The sequence below is a fragment of the Panthera leo genome, chromosome B3 (assembly GCF_018350215.1).
Source record: "Panthera leo isolate Ple1 chromosome B3, P.leo_Ple1_pat1.1, whole genome shotgun sequence".
NCBI classification, from domain to species: domain Eukaryota; kingdom Metazoa; phylum Chordata; class Mammalia; order Carnivora; family Felidae; genus Panthera; species Panthera leo.
This window is the reverse complement of record NC_056684.1, coordinates 125744209-125760169: the sequence shown is the minus strand read 5'-3', so window position 1 is coordinate 125760169 and position 15961 is coordinate 125744209. Positions and strand designations below refer to the sequence as shown.

The 15961-nt window shown below is 39.1% G+C and overlaps 1 long non-coding RNA gene across 4 annotated transcripts in view; it reads left to right on the top strand.

Annotated features, from left to right (window-relative positions):
• LOC122221399 overlaps positions 1–15961 on the top strand; it is a 75581-nt gene that overhangs the window by 28575 nt on the left and 31045 nt on the right. The window lies entirely within an intron of this gene.

The window sequence follows — 15961 nt, the reverse complement described above, 5'->3', positions numbered from 1 at the left end:
TGGACAAATTCCTAAACACCCACACTCTTCCAAAACTCAATCAGGAGGAAATAGAAAGCTTGAATAGACCCATAATCAGCAAAGAAATTGAATCAGTTATCAAAAATCTCCCAACAAATAAGAGTCCAGGACCAGATGGCTTCCCAGGGGAGTTCTACCAGATGTTTTAAGCAGAAATAATACCTATCCTTCTCAAGCTATTCCAAGAAATAGAAAGGGAAGGAAAACTTCCAGACTCATTCTATGAAGCCAGTATTACTTTGATTCCTAAACCAGACAGAGACCCAGTAAAAAAAGAGAAATATAGGCCAATATCCCTGATGAATATGGATGCAAAAATTCTCAATAAGATACTAGCAAAGTGAATTCAACAGCATATAAAAAGAATTATTCACCATGATCAAGTGGGATTCATTCCTGGGATGCAGGGCTGGTTCAACATTTGCAAATCAATCAACGTGATACATCACATTAATAAAAGAAAAGATAAGAACAATATGATCCTGTCAATCAATGCAGAAAAGGCCTTTGACAAAATTCAGCCTCCTTTCTTAACAAAAACCCTTGAGAAAGTTGGGATAGAAGGAACATACTTAAACATCATAAAAGCCATTTATGAAAAGCCCACAGCTAACATCATCCTCAATGGGGAAAAACTGAGAGCTTTTTCCCTGAGATCAGGAACACGACAGGGATGCCCACTCTCACCGCTGTTGTTTAACATAGTCTTGGAAGTTCTAGCATCAGCAATCAGACAACAAAAGGAAATCAAAGGCATCAAAAGTGGCAAAGATGAAGTCAAGCTTTCACCTTTTGCAGATGACATAATACTATACGTGGAAAACCCGATAGACTCCACCAAAAGTCTGCTAGAACTGATACATGAATTCAGCAAAGTTGCAGGATACAAAATCAATGTACAGAAATCAGTTGCATTCTTATACACTAACAATGAAGCAACAGAAAGACAAATAAAGAAACTGATCCCATTCATAATTGCACCAAGAAGCATAAAATACCTTGGAATAAATCTAACCAAAGATGTAAAAGATCTGTATGCTGAAAACTAAAGAAAGCTTATGAAGGTAATTGAAGAAGATATAAAGAAATGGAAAGACATTCCCTGCTCATGAATTGGAAGAATAAATATTGTCAAAATGTCAATACTACCCAAAGCTATCTACACATTCAATGCAATCCCAATCAAAATTGCACCAGCATTCTTCTCGAAGGTAGAACAAGCAATCCTAAAATTCATATGGAACCACAAAAGACCCCGAATAGCCAAATCAAAACCACACTCAGATACCACCTCACGCCAGTCAGAGTGGCCAAAATGAAGAAATCAGGAGACTATAGATGCTGGAGAGGATGTGGAGAAAAGGGAAGCCTCTTGCACTGTCATTCACTGGTGGGAATGCAAACTGGTGCAGCCACTCTGGAAAACAGTGTGGAGGTTCCTCAGAAAATTAAAAATAGACCTATCCTATGACCCAGCAATAGCACTGCTAGGAATTTACCCAAGGGATACAGGGGTACTGATGCATTGGGGCACCTGTACCCCAATGCTTATAGCAGCACTCTCAACAATAGCCAAATTATGGAAAGAGCCTAAATGTCCATCAACTGATGAATGGATAAAGAAATTGTGGTTTATATACACAATGGAGTACTACAGGGCAATGAGAAAGAACGAAATATGGCCCTTTGTAGCAACGTGGATGGAACTGGAGAGTGTGATGCTAAGTGAAATAAGCCATACAGAGAAAGACAGATACCATATGTTTTCACTCTTATGTGGATCCTGAGAAACTTAACAGAAACCCATGGGGGAGGGGAAGGGAAAAAAAAAAAAGAGGTTAGAGTGGGAGAGAGCCAAAGCATAAGAGACTGTTAAAAACTGAGAACAAACTGAGGGTTGATGGGGGGTGGGAGGGAGGGGAGGGTGGGTGATGGTTATTGAGGAGGGCACCTTTTGGGATGAGCACTGGGTGTTGTATGGAAACCAATTTGACAATAAATTTCATATATTGAAAAAATAAAATACAAAAAAAAAGTGGGGAAAAAAGACTGAAAATCAGGTGTTCTGTTGGAATAAGGAGAAAGTGGAATGTAAAGACAACTTGAACGCCTTTTTTATTTTAAATAAATAATATTTCTACTTCCAAAAAAAAAAAAAAAAGAACTAAGATCATATGGTATTTGTCTTTCTCTGTCTGACTTAATTCAATTAGTGTAACAGTCTCAAGTTCCATCCTTGTTGCAAAAAAATCACAATAATTCATCTTTTTTATGGCTATATATCATATATGTATGTATGATATGATACATATATGTATTTTATACGTATGATATGACATATATGACATACATACATATATCATACAAATGACATGTATATATGTATGATATACATATATATATATCATACTTATCCATTCATCCATCAATGGACACTTAGTGTGTTTCCATACCTTGCTGCCATGAACATAGGGTACACATGTCTTTTAAAATTAGTGTTTTTGTTTTCTTTGGATAAACACCCAAAAGTGAATTGCTGGATCATATAGTAGTTCTATTTTTTTTTTTTTTTTTTTTTTAATATATGAAATTTACTGTCAAATTGGTTTCCATACAACACCCAGTGCTCATCCCAAAAGGTGCCCTCCTCAATACCCATCACCCACCCTCCCCTCCCTCCCACCCCCCATCAACCCTCAGTTTGTTCTCAGTTTTTAACAGTCTCTTATGCTTTGGCTCTCTCCCACTCTAACCTCTTTTTTTTTTTTTTTTCCTTCCCCTCCCCCATGGGTTTCTGTTATGTTTCTCAGGATCCACATAAGAGTGAAACCATATGGTATCTGTCTTTCTCTGTATGGCTTATTTCACTTAGCATCACACTCTCCAGTTCCATCCATGTTGCTACAAAAGGCCATATTTCATTTTTTCTCATTGCCACGTAGTATTCCATTGTGTATATAAACCACAATTTCTTTATCCATTCATCAGTTGATGGACATTTAGGCTCTTTCCATAATTTGGCTATTGTTGAGAGTGCCGCTATAAACATTGGGGTACAGGTGCCCCTATGCATCAGTACTCCTGTATCCCTTGGATAAATTCCTAGCAGTGCTATTGCTGGGTCATAGGGTAGGTCTATTTTTAATTTTCTGAGGAACCTTCACACTGTTCTCCAGAGTGGCTGCACCAATTTGCATTCCCACCAACAGTGCAAGAGGGTTCCTGTTTCTCCACATCCTCTCCAGCATCTATAGTCTCCTGATTTCTTCATTTTGGCCACTCTGACTGGCGTGAGGTGGTATCTGAGTGTGGTTTTGATTTGTATTTCCCTGATAAGGAGCGACGTTGAACATCTTTTCATGTGCCTGTTGGCCATCCGGATGTCTTCTTTAGAGAAGTGTCTATTCATGTTTTCTCCCCATTTCTTCACTGGGTTATTTGTTTTTCGGGTGTGGAGTTTGATGAGCTCTTTATAGATTTTGGATACTAGCCCTTTGTCCGATGTGTCATTTGCAAATATCTTTTCCCATTCCGTTGGTTGCCTTTTAGTTTTGTTGGTTGTTTCCTTTGCTGTGCAGAAGCTTTTTATCTTCATAAGGTCCCAGTAATTCACTTTTGCTTTTAATTCCCTTGCCTTTGGGGATGTGCCAAGTAAGAGATTGCTACGGCTGAGGTCAGAGAGGTCTTTTCCTGCTTTCTCCTCTAAGGTTTTGATGGTTTCCTGTCTCACATTCAGGTCCTTTATCCATTTTGAGTTTATTTTTGTGAATGGTGTGAGAAAGTGGTCTAGTTTCAACCTTCTGCATGTTGCTGTCCAGTTCTCCCAGCACCATTTGTTAAAGAGACTGTCTTTTTTCCATTGGATGTTCTTTCCTGCTTTGTCAAAGATGAGTTGGCCATACGTTTGTGGGTCTAGTTCTGGGGTTTCTATTCTATTCCATTGGTCTATGTGTCTGTTTTTATGCCAATACCATGCTGTCTTGATGATGACAGCTTTGTAGTAGAGGCTAAAGTCTGGGATTGTGATGCCTCCTGCTTTGGTCTTCTTCTTCAAAATTACTTTGGCTATTCGGGGCCTTTTGTGGTTCCATATGAATTTTAGGATTGCTTGTTCTAGTTTCGAGAAGAATGCTGGTGCAATTTTGATTGGGATTGCATTGAATGTGTAGATAGCTTTGGGTAGTATTGACATTTTGACAATATTTATTCTTCCAATTCATGAGCAGGGAATGTCTTTCCATTTCTTTATATCTTCTTCAATTACCTGCATAAGCTTTCTATAGTTTTCAGCATACAGATCTTTTACATCTTTGGTTAGATTTATTCCTAGGTATTTTATGCTTCTTGGTGCAATTGTGAATGGGATCAGTTTCTTCATTTGTCTTTCTGTTGCTTCATTGTTAGTGTATAAGAATGCAACTGATTTCTGCACATTGATTTTGTATCCTGCAACTTTGCTGAATTCATGTATCAGTTCTAGCAGACTTTTGGTGGAGTCTATCGGATTTTCCATGTATAATATCATGTCATCTGCAAAAAGCGAAAGCTTGACTTCATCTTTGCCAATTTTGATGCCTTTGATTTCCTTTTGTTGTCTGATTGCTGATGCTAGAACTTCCAGCACTATATTAAATAGCAGCGGTGACAGTGGGCATCCCTGTCGTGTTCCTGATCTCAGGGAAAAAGCTCTCAGTTTTTCCCCGTTGAGGATGATGTTAGCTGTGGGCTTTTCATAAATGGCCTTTATGATCTTTAAGTATGTTCCTTCTATCCCGACTTTCTCAAGGGTTTTTATTAAGAAAGGGTGCTGGATTTTGTCAAAGGCCTTTTCTGCATCGATTGACAGGATCATATGGTTCTTCTCTTTTTTTTTGTTAATGTGATGTATCACGTTGATCGATTTGCGAATGTTGAACCAGCCCTGCATCCCAGGAATGAATCCCACTTGATCATGGTGAATAATTCTTTTTATATGCTGTTGAATTCGATTTGCTAGTATCTTATTAAGAATTTTTGCATCCATATTCATCAGGGATATTGGCCTGTAGTTCTCTTTTTTTACTGGGTCTCTGTCTGGTTTAGGAATCAAAGTAATACTGGCTTCATAGAATGAGTCTGGAAGTTTTCCTTCCCTTTCTATTTCTTGGAATAGCTTGAGAAGGATAGGTATTATCTCTGCTTTAAATGTCTGGTAGAACTCCCCTGGGAAGCCATCTGGTCCTGGACTCTTATTTGTTGGGAGATTTTTGATAACCGATTCAATTTCTTCGCTGGTTATGGGTCTGTTCAAGCTTTCTATTTCCTCCTGATTGAGTTTTGGAAGAGTGTGGGTGTTTAGAAATTTGTCCATTTCTTCCAGGTTGTCCAATTTGCTGGCATATAATTTTTCATAGTATTCCCTGATAATTGTTTGTATCTCTGAGGGATTGGTTGTAATCATTCCATTTTCATTCATGATTTTATCTATTTGGGTCATCTCCCTTTTCTTTTTGAGAAGCCTGGCTAGAGGTTTGTCAATTTTGTTTATTTTTTCAAAAAACCAACTCTTGGTTTCGTTGATCTGCTCTACAGTTTTTTTAGATTCTATATTGTTTATTTCTGCTCTGATCTTTATGATTTCTCTTCTTCTGCTGGGTTTAGGCTGCCTTTGCTGTTCTGCTTCTATTTCCTTTAGGTGTGCTGTTAGATTTTGTATTTGGGATTTTTCTTGTTTCTTGAGATAGGCCTGGATTGCAATGTATTTTCCTCTCAGGACTGCCTTCGCTGCATCCCAAAGCGTTTGGATTGTTGTATTTTCATTTTCGTTTGTTTCCATATATGTTTTAATTTCTTCTCTAATTGCCTGGTTGACCCACTCATTCGTTAGTAGGGTGTTCTTTAACCTCCATGCTTTTGGAGGTTTTCCAGACTTTTTCCTGTGGTTGATTTCAAGCTTCATAGCATTGTGGTCTGAAAGTATGCATGGTATAATTTCAATTCTTGTAAACTTATGAAGGGCTGTTTTGTGACCCAGTATATGATCTATCTTGGAGAATGTTCCATGTGCACTCGAGAAGAAAGTATATTCTGTTGCTTTGGGATGCAGAGTTCTAAATAGATCTGTCAAGTCCATCTGATCCAATGTATCATTCAGGGCCCTTGTTTCTTTATTGACTGTGTGTCTAGATGATCTATCCATTTCTGTAAGTGGGGTGTTAAAGTCCCCTGCAATGACCACATTCTTATCAATAAGGTTGCTTATGTTTATGAGTAATTGTTTTATATATCTGGGGGCTCGGGTATTTGGCGCATAGACATTTATAATAGTTAGCTCTTCCTGGTGGATAGACCCTGTGATTATTATATAATGCCCTTCTTCATCTCTTGTTACAGCCTTTAATTTAAAGTCTAGTTTGTCTGATATAAGTATGGCTACTCCAGCTTTCTTTTGGCTTCCAGGAGCATGATAAATAGTTCTCCATCCCCTCACTCTCAATCTAAAGGTGTCCTCAGGTCTAAAATGAGTCTCTTGTAGACAGCAAATAGATGGGTCTTGTTTTTTTATCCATTCTGATACCCTATGTCTTTTAGTTGGCGCATTTAATCCATTTACATTCAGTGTTATTATAGAAAGATATGGGTTTAGAGTCATTGTGATGTCTGTGTGTTTTATGCTTGTAGTGATGTCTCTGGTACTTTGTCTCACAGGATCCCCCTTAGGATCTCTTGTAGGGCTGGTTTCGTGGTGACAAATTCCTTCAGTTTTTGTTTGTTTGGGAAGACCTTTATCTCTCCTTCTATTCTAAATGACAGACTTCCTGGATAAAGGATTCTCGGCTGCATATTTTTTCTGTTTAGCACACTGTAGATATCGTGCCAAGCCTTTCTGGCCTGCCAAGTTTCAAAGGAGAGATCAGTCACGAGTCTTATAGGTCTCCCTTTATATGTGAGGGCACGTTTATCCCTTGCTGCTTTCAGAATTTTCTCTTTATCCTTGTATTTTGCCAGTTTCACTATGATATGTCGTGCAGAAGATCGATTCAAGTTACGTCTGAAGGGAGTTCTCTGTGCCTCTTGGATTTCAATGCCTTTTTCCTTCCCCAGTTCAGGGAAGTTCTCAGCTATAATTTGTTCAAGTACCCCTTCAGCACCGTTCCCTCTCTCTTCCTCCTCTGGGATACCAATTATGCGTATATTATTTTTTTTTAGTGTATCACTTAGTTCTCTAATTTTCCCCTCATACTCCTGGATTTTTTTATCTCTCTTTCTTTCAGCTTCCTCTTTCTCCATAACTTTATCTTCTAGTTCACCTATTCTCTCCTCTGCCTCTTCAAGCCGAGCCATCGTGGATTCCATTTTGTTTTGCAATTCGTTTAAAGCGTTTTTCAACTCCTCGTGACTGTTCCTTAGTCCCTCGATCTTTGTGGCAAGAGATTCTCTGCTGTCCTGTATACTGTTTTCAAGCCCAGCGATTAATTTTATGACTATTATTCTAAATTCACTTTCTGTTATATTATTTAAATCCTTTTTGATCAGTTCATTAGCTGTTGTTATTTCCTGGAGATTCTTCTGAGGGGAATTCTTCCGTTTGGTCATTTTGGAGAGTCCCTGGCGTGGTGAGGACCTGCAGTGTACTTCCCCTGTGCTGTGGTGTATAACTGGAGTTAGTGGGCGGGGCCGCAGTCCGACCCGATGTCTGCCCCCAGCCCACTGCTGGGGCCACAGTCAGACTGGTGTGTGCCTTCTCTTCCCCTCTCCTAGGGGCGGGATTCACTGTGGGGTGGCGTGTCCCGTCTGGGCTACTTGCACACTGCCAGGCTTGTGTTGCTGGGGATCTGGCGTATTAGCTGGGGTGGGTAGGCAAGGTGCACGGGGGGCTGGAGGGGCAGGCTTAGCTCGCTTCTCCTTAGGTGATCCACTTCAGGAGGAGCCCTGTGGCAGCGGGAGGGAGTCAGATCCGCTGCCGGAGGTTTGGCTCCGCAGAAGCACAGAGTTGGGTGTTTGCGCGGAGCGAGCAAGTTCCCTGGCAGGAACTGGTTCCCTTTGGGATTTTGGCTGGGGGATGGGCGGGGGAGATGGCGCTGGTGAGCGCCTTTGTTCCCCGCCAAGCTGAGCTCTGCCGTCCGGGGGCTCAGCAGCTCTCCCTCCCTTTGTCCTCCAGCCTTCCCGCTTTCCGAGCAGAGCTGTTAACTTCTGACCTCCCAGACGCTAAGTCGCGCTTGCTGTCGGAACACAGTCCGTCCGGCCCCTCCTGCTGTCGGAACACAGTCCGTCCGGCCCCTCCGCTTTTGCCAGCCAGACTCGGGGGCTCTGCTTGGCCGGCGAGCCGCCCCTCCGCCCCGGCTCCCTCCCGCCAGTCCGTGGAGCGCGCACCGCCTCGCCGCCCTTCCTACCCTCTTCCGTGGGCCTCTGGTCTGCGCTTGACTCCGGAGACTCCCTTCTGCTAATCCTCTGGCGGTTTTCTGGGTTCTTTAGGCAGGTGTAGGTGGAATCTAAGTGATCGGCAGGACGCGCTGTGAGCCCCGCGTCCTCCTACGCCGCCATCTCGGCAAACACTCCCTAGTAGTTCTATTTTTAATTTTGAGGAATCTTCATTCTGATTTCCTCAGTGACTGAACCAATTTATATCCTCACCAACAGTGCACACATTTTCCTATTCTCCACTTCCTCACAAACACTTCTTATTTCTTGTCTTTTTGATAATAGCTATTGTGACAGGACTAAGGTGAAATCTCTTTGTGGTTTTGATTTGCATTTCTTTGATTAATGATGTTGAGCTTCTTTTCATGTACCTGTTGACCATCTGTATGTCTTCTTTGGAAAAATGTCTATTCAGATCTTCTGCCCATTTTTTTGTTAATGTTTATTTTTGAGAGAGACAGACAGACAGAGCACGAGTCGGGGAGGGGAAGATAGAGAGAGAGACACAGAATCAGAAGCAGGCTCCAGGCTCCGAGCTGTCAGCACAGAGCTTGATGTAGGGCTCAAACTCACAAACCTCGAGATCATGACCTGAGCCGAAGTCGGACACCCAACCAATTAAGCCACCTAGGTGCCCCTGTCCGCTTTTTAACGGAATTGTTTATATTTTGTTATTGAGTTGTATAAGTTATTTATTTTGGATATTATCCCTTTTCAGATATATGATCTGCAAATATTTGCTCTCATTCAGTAGGTTGCCTTTTCGTTTTGTTAATAGTTTTCTTTCCTGTACAGAAGTTTTTCTACTTTGATGTAGTCCCTATAACACAGTTATTATTACCTATAATCACCATGCTGAACATTAGATTCCCAGAACTTGTTAATCTTATAACTTTAAGTTTTTACCCTTTGACCAATATTGTTGATTTATATTTTAATGCATCTATCTTAGCATATAATCTTTAATCGTCCCTTTTAAATCAAACAGGTAACTTATTCATTTCTTCCCATTTACTCCACTTAAGCACGGTTTGGGCTACTGTGATTGCTTGTAAACCCAATCAATATCTGGCTCCTTAAGATTCTATGATCAAAGTCCTGAGACACGACACTAATCTTTTATCTATAAACAGACCCTGGTCATTTTGTCTCTCTAATTGCTGAGAGAGCTTTACTGCAGCTTGGCATTACACTTTCTATCAGACCTGGTTTGGGACTCCCATCTCACAGATTTAATCACACTACTGCCAATTGTGTTAACCTCACGTAGTTGTTCCTTTTTGAATAAATTCCTCTCATTTACAAGGGAAAGCACCTTTTAGTGGTGTAGTTTCTGACTACGCTTCTAGCCTAGAGATGAAGGCCTTGACTCCAGGCAGGTGGTAATAAGCTATTTCAATCCCATACATCAAATGAATATTTACATTAGCTTTCTAAAGGTGTTCTTTCTCCAAAATCAGTCTCCACCGACCCTTGGTTCTAAAATTCACAATTTGTAGAGAATAGAGAAAACAGAAATAACCCTTCAGTTTAAGAGGGTGACTTAAGAACAAGAACTAGACTTTCATCTTGATATCTATGTTATGCCTACTTATCTCTCCCATTTGGCCCCACATTATGATATGGATGGGGGAAAGCAGTTTTATAGATCTTTGTGTTTTGTTTATACTTTTATTTATTTTTTTAAGTTTATTTATTTAATTATGAGAGAGAGAGAAAGAGAGCATGAGCAGGGGAGGGGCAGAGAGAGGGAGAGAGAGAATCCCAAGCAGATTCCATGCTTAGCATGGAGTCTGACATAGGGCTTGGTTCCACAAACCACAAGATCATGACCTAAGCTGAAATCAAGAGTCCATCACTCAACCTACTGTGCCACCCAGGTACCTCTTAGTTTATACTTTTAAAATTAAATATAGCAGAGTAGTGAGCTATTGCTGAGTTATCTCAGCAAATTTACAATGGCTGAGAAATGGAGAAAGAAGAGTTACGATTATTATAGTCAATGGTGAATTCAAATGAGACAGCAAAAGAAAGCCAGCTTCTACCTTTGTCAAGGAAATGAACTCCCAGAAGTAACAACCACAAAATGACCATGCTCTAGAAAGACAATGACTTAGATTTCTTTTCATAACTGGAGATAACACATATGTTTTGGAAAGTTTAATTTACTTCCTTTGTGATGGGGTATACCAAAATGATTAAATGGAACATGGCAAGCATAAGATACTTCACATCGTTTCATACATTGTAGTTACATATATAACATTAGATTCTCCTTCCTTCCTTTTCCCCTTCCTTCTGTCTTCTTTTTCTAAAATAACTTGAAAGTCCTAATCCCCATGAGCGCAGGGACCTTGTCTTATTTAGTTCACCAGTGTGTCTCCAGTGCATGGATTCATACGTGTACTAGTTAAAGAAAGGATTTGGACCAATCATCTTTATTGAGTGTCTGCTTTTTGGCTTTGTGCTAAGCCTGGATGAAGCGAGGGTCATGGTGAATTTGACAGTGTTCTTGCCTATAAAATGTTCACAACATAGTGGCAGAAATAGGGATATACAAGCATAGACATTATGTAGGCAAAGTTTTGTAATGAGAAATATAGTATCCAAAAAATATGAACTTTTGCCATGAGAAAAAGAAAATATTATATCCAGAGGCCCCTCTTAATTATTAAAAGATTTCCCTTGAACTTCAAGACCAAACACGAAACATTGATGGCTTTGTTATTCTTGTTGCACATCTGTGGATGAGAGACAAACAAGAGAAAAAAACATTCTGATTATACTGTTTCCTTATCTGAGAATAGAAGTGCTTTTATAAAATATTTATTTATTTATTTTGAGAGAGTGATAGAAGAGGGAGCATGAGCACAAGCTGGGGTGGGACAGAGAGAGAGGGAGACAGAAAATCCCAAACAGATTCTGCACTGTCAGTGCAATACGGGGCTCAAACTTGCAAACCTTGAGATCATGACCTGAGTGGAAGTCAGACACTTAACCGAATGAGCTGCCCAGGCAAGCTGAATAGAAGTACTTTTGCGCATTGGTCCGAGGAATATCAAGGTCAAAGAGCCAAAATGAGGGGAGTCACAGAAGACAGCAAGAAAGGGACAAAAATGGATGCAGAGAAACTGAGTAGCTGGGTGTGAATTCTGGCCTAAGTGGACAAGAACAGGAATCTTCATGCTTTTAACTTATTCCCAGATGAAAGGGATATTGGCTTGGCTTGGATCAATAAATGAAATAACACATAGCTGAACAAATGATGTTTAAAATGATAGAATTGATAGTTCACACCGAATTCCAGCTTTTGCAAAAAAATTGAGGAGCGAGAACATTCTGTCTTATATTGGTCTCTGAAAACTACAAATACTAACTCTCTGTAAATGGTTGCTAAGTGAATGAACAAAAATTGATTAAACATGATAAAAGAGGTCATTCATGTGAAGTTATAGCTTTCCCATGTAAGGTGAAGGATGATAACATGGAATCATAGAATAAGCATTCAGTTTTGAAACAATACAGGTCTGGATTTAAACCTTAAATCAACCTTTTACTATATGTGTAACCTTGGAAAATTCCATTTAAGATTCTGAGACTCAGTTTCATCATTTGTGAAATATGGATGGTGGAGTAACTTATAGGATTATTACAAGGATTAAGTAAAATTGTACATATATAAAGCCTTTGTAAGTGTTCCACACGTTAATTAACTAAATATTGGATATTGTGCATACCAGAATTTTAAAATCTATTTTAGCTGCCTCTCAAAACCTCCCATTAGAACGCAAGCAAAAACTTGGGGTGCCTAGGTGACTGAGTTAGTTAAGCATATGACTCTGGATTTCGGCTTAGGTCATGATCTCATGGTTCTTGGGATTGAGCCCCATGTCCAGGTGTGAGCTGACAGCATGGAGCCTGGTTGGGATTCTCTTTCTCCCTCTCTCTCTCTACCCCTCCCCTGTTCATGCATGCAGGCACGCATGCTCTCATTCTCTCTCTTGAAATAAATAAACATTTTTTCAAATAAGTAAAAAGTGTATAAAATTTTGAAAGGGTAAATGAGAAAAAGGGAGCACCTGGAAAATGATCTGGAAATAATCTAAAATAAGATAAATAGAAACTTTCATACGATATTGAGGAGTAAGGGGCAGGATTTAAATGCAATAGTCTTGCTTGCAATTTGATGGAATTCACTTTACATTACGCAGATGTCAACTGAAGCACCTTAATTAAATCATTCCAAACCTAGGGACTATGGGTTGACTTTCCTGTCATCCAAACCGGTCTTCAGGGGCCCTTCTAACCAAATCAGCTAAGTCCAAAGCTTTTTTTTTCTTGGGCAGATAGTCAACACCACAGTCAGCACTAGATTGATTGTGGCCTTTGGGAAGTCACATGGCTTGATGTTCAGAATCCCTAGCTGCTTGTCAAGGTCAAGCATGCCTTGCTTGAATGAGATATTTATTTTTGAGAACACGCTGCCAGTCCTGAAATTTTCTTGAGGACCTAGGTAGAGCATTTCCCTTGAGGACATTTGCACTGGGGGGATTTCATTTTTGCTCATGTAGTCTGTCAAGAAAAATCACTTGAAAATGTGCTTAATTTACCCTATTACTGAGAGGAAAATGTGCTCCAGTACTGCAGTAAAATTACTGCAGAATAAATATGTTTTTAGATGCCTTCTAGTATATAATATTGAAAGACTGTAATGTGTTTTTCTGAAAGGATTGGTAATAAGATGCGGAGTGGAAATCTTAATTAAGAATTGCGCATTTTAAAAAGCAAAATGTTCTCTTCTCTTCTGAGAAAAGTCTCTTGACAAATACTACCCTTCAATAGTAGCACTTTCCATTGAGTTTCTATAAACATTACTATTTACATATGTGTATTTCTATCATTTTTGAAACAATTAAATACATTTTTATCAAGTTAAATAATTAAATACTTAATTGCCTTTTAATTGTGCTTTTAATTGTACTTGATTTCACTTTCCCTTTTTTCCTGTAATAAAATTGCAAATTCATTGAATATAGATGGATTGATTTCTCAAAGGTCACGCAACAAACATTTATTAAGCACCCACTATGTTCAGGAAGTACCCATGATACTCTAGAAGATAACATGATGTAGTAAGTATATTTTAAAAACCCCTGACCTTGGGCACCTGGATAGCTCTGTTGATTAAGCAGATGACTCTTGGTTTCAGCTCAGGTTATGATCTTATGGTTTGTGAGTTCAAGCCTCGTGTTGGGCTCTGCACTGAGGTTGTGGAGACTGCTTGGGATTCTCCCTCTCCCTCTCTCCCTATCCCTACCCTGCTCGTGCTCTATCTCTCTAAAAAAATAAATAAATAAACATTTAAAAAATGAATAAAATAAAATGAAAACGAGTGACCTTGAATTTAAAATCAGCTTCTATAATTACAGCCAATCTGTGGCCATTTTATATCAACTCCCTGAGCCTTAGTTTCCTTAGATGCTTGATGGTACTAATGGAGCTTTATGAACAGAGTCACTTCAAGAGTTCAGTAAAGCAATATTCAGGGCCCAGATATTTCTTAACATAGAATATGTACTCAATAAATGTGAGCCCTTCCCCAAGCCCCATGTGTCAGGTGCTGGAAAGCTACATGATAAATGTCTCATACTCCCAGGGGCAAGGATAACAATTATATTTATAACTCAAGTCTTTGCTAGCATATTAATCATTCTAAAGGCAACCTTGCTTACTCAAGCTCCTTGGTTCTACCAAGAAGCACTAAATGAGACCTGATATTTCCAGAGCTTTATTATATCTCATTTGGGATATTTCCTAAAGAAGGGTAAGAAATCTTGGCACTAGCAAATCTAAATACATTCATAGATTTGACTTCAGCTTGTTTTATGCATTCTCTTAGATATAAAGCACTTCATAGTTTATAAATGAGCACAGTTAATTCACATACCCCAGGGTGGTTTTGATTTGCTTGCATTTAAACAGGAGAACTCTATCAAATGACGGAGTTTATCATTTTAATAATTAGGAAGAGTTCTATTAAATTCCACCAAGGCCATTCTTTCAACTTAAAGGTTGTAATCTCTATTCAAAAAAAATGTAATTACCTCCTTAACCCCTCTCAATTCCACTATGATTTATAACTGATTGTAATTTGCCTCCTTCTGGGCCATTTTTGGCCTGGTGTTCACAGCTCTGCACGCTTCCTCTCCTGTCTTAACTGACTTCTCAGAATGAGAAATTTGTTAACACCTTATTCTTGTTTCTCAGAGTCCTTCTGGTGTAAAGAACAACATCCATTTGACATCCCAAAGTTGCAAGAAGACTATGCTATTTTGCACAATATTTTGCACACTTCTTTAATTACATACATATTAGGTTGTCAATAAATACTGTTGACTGACAGGTTTTTGTTGCATTAGTTTAAGAATTAGAATGAAGAAGTGACATGTGTTCTTTATCATACACTTGTTGGAATACAACTCTTAGAATCTTCTAGATCCAGCATGAAAATGGACCAAATGGGGGAAAAGAGAGTGTAAAAAAAGTACCCAGCTGCCATTATGGTTCCATATCTAGAAAAGACTGCAGACAAGTCATGGATATCCAATGTCTCTGTCCCATTCAGATATATCTGGCTCTATTTTCACTCCTGGTTTTACTCTTTCTCAAATTTGGAAATGCCTTTCAACTTCTTTATTCATGTTCTCTCAAATGTAACTATTGTCCTTGTCTCTGGGCAAATTCTCTGGAGAAATTAGCTTAAGCTTTTTGGTCTTTTCCTGAGATAGATGAAACTACACTACCCTCTCTTTCTAGTTTTCAAAGCAATCATGAATTTGTAAGTCCCCAGGAATATGTTATTCTTCTACAGGGCAGTAACAATGACTAAAATGGTTAATAAAGCATTGTAGACATGGATTGTAAGTGAACATTGTAGCAGAGAAATTGGGGATCAGTTTCTGGAGTCAGATTTCCCAGAAATGAAACCCAGATTTACTACTTTCTAGCTGTACAACCATGAGAGAGCTACTCAAAAATCTCTGAGCTTCTTTCTTATCTGTAATAGATGGATAACAGTGTCCATCTCTGTAGGGGTTTTTGCATGATCAAAGTAAATAACCTTTTGTTAGTGAGCATAACATAATTATTGTTATGGAAAGATACCTTGATTTCATTTTGACTGAACTATAACAGAAGCCAGATCACTCAAGAAATAGAAGTCACAGTAAAAATCCCATGAGAAATGGTTCTGTGAAGAACCAAAGATCATAAATACTTTTCTAACATGTCTCATTTAAGAAAAATACTTCCTCTTTATTTCAAGACTACCACGTAGATCCCTCCAGATTAAAGAAAAGGAAAGAAGCAAGAGTAAAGTAACAACGCTGACATGATCCATCACGGTAAGAGGCCTCCTCTGATGCAAGCATCAAGCTGCAATCAAAAGGCTAAATGAGCAGTATTGTTGGAAGGAATGAGAAGAAATGATGAGAACTCACTAAGAGAACCTCCTGCTACGGGCTGTTGAAAATTCATCTCT